We start from the raw sequence: 5,268 nt of genomic DNA, 5'->3' as shown, positions 1-5,268 counted from the left end.
GTACTGGTATAGTGACAGACAAGTAGACCAATGGAATAGAATTGAAGACCCAGAAATGAACCCACACACCTATTGTCACTTGATCTTCGACAAGGGAGCTAAAACCATCCAGTGGAAGAAAGACAGCATTTTCAACAAATGGTGCTGGCACAACTGGTTGTTAACATGTAGAAGAATACGAATTGATCCATTCCTATCTCCTTGTACTAAGGTCAAGTCTAAGTGGATCAAGAGACTTCACATAAAACCAGAGACACTGAAACTTACAGAGGAGAAAGTGGGGAAAAGCCTTGAAGATATGGGCACAGGGGAAAAATTCTTGACTAGAACAGCAATGGCTTGTGCTGTAAGATCGAGAATTGACAGGTGGGACCTCATGAAACAGCAAAGCTTCTGCAAGGCAAAAGACACCATTAATAAGACAAAAAAACCACCAACAGATTGGGAAAGGATCTTTACTTATCCTAAATCAGATAAGGGACTAATATCCAATATATATAAAGAACTCAAGAAGGTGGACTCCAGAAAATCAAATAACCCCATTAAAAGTGGGGCTCAGAACTGAACAAAGAATTCTCACCTGAGGCATACCGAATGGCAGAGAAGCACCTGAAAAAATGTTCAACATCCTTAATCATCAGGGAAATGCAACTCAAAACAACCCTGAGATTCCACCTCATACCAGTCTGAATGGCTAAGATCAAAAATTCAGGTGACAGCAGATGCTGGCGAGGATGTGGAAAAAGAGGAACACTCCTCCATTGTTGGTGGGATTGCAAGCTTGTACAACCACTCTGGAAATCAGTGTGGCGGTTCCTCAGAAAATTGGACATAGTACTACTGGAGGATCCAGCAATACCTCTCCTGGGCATATATCCAGAAGATGTCCCAACCGGTAAGAAGAACACATGCTCCACTATATTCATAGCAGCCTTATTTATAATAGCCAGAACCTGGAAAGAACCCAGATGCCCCTCAACAGAGGAATGGATACAGAAAATGTGGTACATTTACACAATGAAGTACTACTCAGCTATTAAAAAGAATAAATTTATGAAATTCCTAGCCAAATGGATGGACCTGGAGGGCATCATCTTGAGTGAGGTAACACAATCACAAAGGAACTCACACAATATGTATTCACTGATAAGTGTATATTAGCCCAAAACTTAGGATACCCAAGATATAAGATACAATTTGCTAAACGCATGAAACTCAAGAAGAATGAAGACCAAAGTGTGGACACTATGCCCCTTCTTAGAATTGGGAACAAAACACCCATGGAAGGAGTTACATAGACAAAGTTTGGAGCTGTGATGAAAGGATGGACCGTCTAGAGACTGCCATATCCAGGGATCCATCCCACAATCAGCTTCCAAAGCTGACACCATTGCATACACTAGCAAGATTTTGCTGAAAGGACCCAGATATAGCTGTCTCTTGTGAGACTATGCCGGGGCCTAGCAAACACAGGAGTGGATGATCACAGTCAGCTATTGGATGGATCACAGGGCTCCCAATGGAGAAGCTAGAGAAAGTACCCAAGGAGTTCAAGGGATCTGCAATCCTATATGGGGAACAACATGATGAACTAACCAGTACCCCGGAGCTCTTGTCTCTAGCTGCATATGTATCGAAAGATGGCTTAGTCGGCCATCACTGGAAAGAGAGGCCCATTGGACTTGCAAACTTTATATGCCCCAATACAGGGGAATGCCAGGGTCAAAAGAATGGGAATGGGTGGGCAGGGAAGTGGGGGTGGGGGGTAATGGGGACTTTTGGGATAGCATTGGAAATGTAATTGAGGAAAATACGTAATAACAAATATTAAAAATTAAAAAAAAAACAAATACGTGCATATATTACATATTTAAATATACATATATATGCATATGTATATATGTATATGTCTCTATGTACATATACATATGACTACATATATGAAAATACAGAACACTTTCATTTGTGTATTTATAATAGCATTCAAAGAATAAAATAGGAATTAATTTAAGAAAAAGTATATTTTTCACTAAAATCAGAAAATGTTATTCAAAGAAATTTAACATGATTTAAAAATCTTTTCCTTATCATATATTAATTTCACAAGATAATGAGTTTTACTACCTTTTTTTTCAAGACAAGGTTTCTCTGTGTAGCCTTGGCTACACTGGAACTTACTCTGTAGCCCATGTTGGCCTTGAACTCACAGAGCCCCGCCTGCCTCTGCCTACTTAGTGCTGGCATTAAAGGTGTGTGCTAACACTGCCTGGCTCTTATTATCACATTTTTATTCATGCTATTTAACGTATTACAGTCACACTCACCCTATTGCTTTTTGCTACTGATTCCCCTACTCAAAAAGTCTTAAATAGAAATGGATTGTTATCAAAGGATCAGAAAAATAAGTATTGTTCATATGACCGGTTGAGAAAACTAGTACATCCCTATGTAAATCTTAGAAGGATGCTTTCTCTTTCCTTAAGACAGAAATTCTTCAGTTTCTCTCAAAAGCCACATGAAAGCAACAGTAGTCTAAGAAAAGCAGAAATAATCCAGACAGGAAAGAAATTGGAAAGCTTACTCTTTATACATGGAAACCTGCAAAGTTAGAGTCAGGATGTGATACAGTACTACCCGACAGAGATCAATGGACTAGCACTGGCAATCTAGAATTAAATTCATGTGAACATGAAGTGTTCATCCCCAAGAGGAGAGTTTCCAGAATTCAATGTGTGAAATTTTGCTGATTACTCATATCCATGTGGTTGTAGCTGAAGCTTTATACCAATAGAAAATTAATTTAAAATTTATCAAATATCTAAATATATAAGGTCAAAGGACAAATCATTAGAAGAGAATAGGTATGAGTCTCTGAGACTTCTGTATTGGCAATGGTTTCATAGGTATGACCCAAAAGTACTGGGAAGAAATTCAGATGATTTTCATTTTATTAAAACCTTCAAAATTGGTGCTTGAGTTGAATGTGCTAAGAAATTCATAGAAAGGGAGTAAGTGCCTGCAACTTGTATGTCCAGCTGGAGATTTGTATATAGTGCATCTATGCACTAACTAACTCAATAATAAAAACATAGCACTTGTAAATGCAATAGGAATGTTAGCACTTCTTGCTCAATTTACAAATGACTAACAAGTACACTTAAAAGATGCTCACAGAAGGCAAAATGAGATTCTTCTTTACATCCACTGAAATGTCAAAAAAAGGAGCACAAGCAATAACAAATGCTAAGGAAAACGTGGCAATGTAAAATGACACCAATACTTAGGCGAAGTCGATGTTTAAATATAGGGAATATTCCTTCATGAAAGCAGTGGAAGACACCCAAAAACCACTACTATGAACAAACGATTGAGAGGTGGGAAAGCTAGAAAAATAAATGGACTGGTGAGTGTGCTATGGAGAGAGGCAGAACTGGAGATGGAGGGAGCCATGGTGAGGCCTGTGGCCTGTGAAGATGCTGAGAATCATGAGTGGGTTGGTGGTCCTGATACAGACAGGGCCATGTTGATGTCTGCCGTCCTATTCAGCCAAAGACAATGCAGATGGGTTGATGCTCTGGGTTGCTGCCTAAGGCCATGTTAATTTCCCTGAGCACCTAAGAGCTGGCTCCACCCCTCTCTAGCCACAGCTCTCCTTGGTTGGTGGCTTCTGAATTGGTCACAGGTAGAAAAAGACTCATCCTCCCATGAGAATCAAGCCGCTATGAATTTGACCATGCTCCAGTATTTGGACAACACAAAATGGACTTAATTCTTTGTGTGTGTGTGTGTGGGGGGGGTATTTGTTTGTTTGTTTGTTTGTTTTTCATTTTTCCCTTTTTCCTTTTCCTCATTTTTCCCCCCAGGGGGACATCACTGTGGAGGAGGATCAGACAAGAGAAGACTGGTGAGCAGGACCATGATCATGCATGGTGTAAGATTCCCAAGTAATCAATAAAAAATAATTTAAAAAAGTCAGTAACCTCTATATTACAATCATCTTATTTGTATCTGCATATGCTTATTAAATGTCAAGTTTTGCAATCTTCCTACAATATAATTTAATATGACATTATTTTTACTTATTTCCATTTGGAAAGATCTTTATCTTACTATACAAAGTCCTTGTTCATCTAAAAGCATTTCTTTTCTTTAATCTTCTTTTACCAAAAAATATGTCTCATGCCCATAGCCTTTCTTTTTGTATTTATTTTTTATTGGATATCTTATGTATTTACATTTCAAATTTTATCCCCTTTCCCAGGTTCCCCTCTGGAACCACCTATCCCATGCTCCCCATCCCCCATGCTTCTATGTGGGTGCTTCCCCTCCCATCCACCCACTCCCAACTCACTGCTCTGGCATTCCCTTAAACTGGGGAATCAAGCCTTCACAGGCCCTTCACCAAGGGCCTCTCTTCCTACTGATGCAAGGCAATGTCATCCTCTGAAGGTGGAGCTGTGGATCCCTCCATGTATACTCTTGTTGGTGCTTTAGACCCTGGGAACTCTGGAGGGTCTGGTTGGTTGATATTGTTGTTCTTCCTATAGAGTTGCAAACTCCTTCATCTCCTTCAGTCTTTTTTGGGGGGTGGAGTGGGGTGGGAGGGTTCAAGACAGAGTTTCTCTGTATAGCCCTGGATGTCCGGAACTCGCTTTGTAGACCAGGCTTGCCTCGAACTCAGAAATCTGCCTGCTTCTACCTCCCAAGTGCTGGGATTAAAGGCATGTGCCACCACCGCCCAGCAGCTCCTTCAGTCTTTTCTCTAACTCCTCCATTGGGGTCCCCATGCTCAGTCCAGTGGTTGGCTGCGAGCATCCATCTGGTATTTGTCAGGCTCTGGCAGAGCCCCTCAGGAGACAGCTATAGCAGGCTCCTGTCAGTAACCACTTCTTGGCATCCACAATAATGTCTGGGTTTGGTGTCTATATATGGGATGGATCCCCAGATGGACAGTCTCTGGATGGCCTTTCCTTCAGTATCTGCTCCACACTTTGACCCTGTATTTCCTTTAGACAGGAGCCCTTCTGGGTTAAAAATTTGGAGATGAGTAGGTTTCCTCATCCCACAACAGAGGGCCTTATGTAACCTCTGGATATGGTCTCTACAGGTTCTCCCTCCCCTTTGTTAGACATTTCAGCTAATCTCATCCCTGTTGGGTCCTGGGAGCCTCTTGCTTTTCTGGTATCTGGGACTTGCTGGTGGCTACTCCCAGTTCCCTATCCTCCATTGCTACACAATTCTGTTCAAATTCCTGACCCTCTGTTTATA

Source organism: Mus caroli, unplaced genomic scaffold (assembly GCF_978045245.1).
Source record: "Mus caroli unplaced genomic scaffold, Mus_caroli_1 scaffold_6, whole genome shotgun sequence".
NCBI classification, from domain to species: Eukaryota; Metazoa; Chordata; class Mammalia; order Rodentia; family Muridae; genus Mus; species Mus caroli.
The sequence above is the reverse complement of the archived record's forward strand: the minus strand, read 5'-3'. Positions refer to the sequence as shown.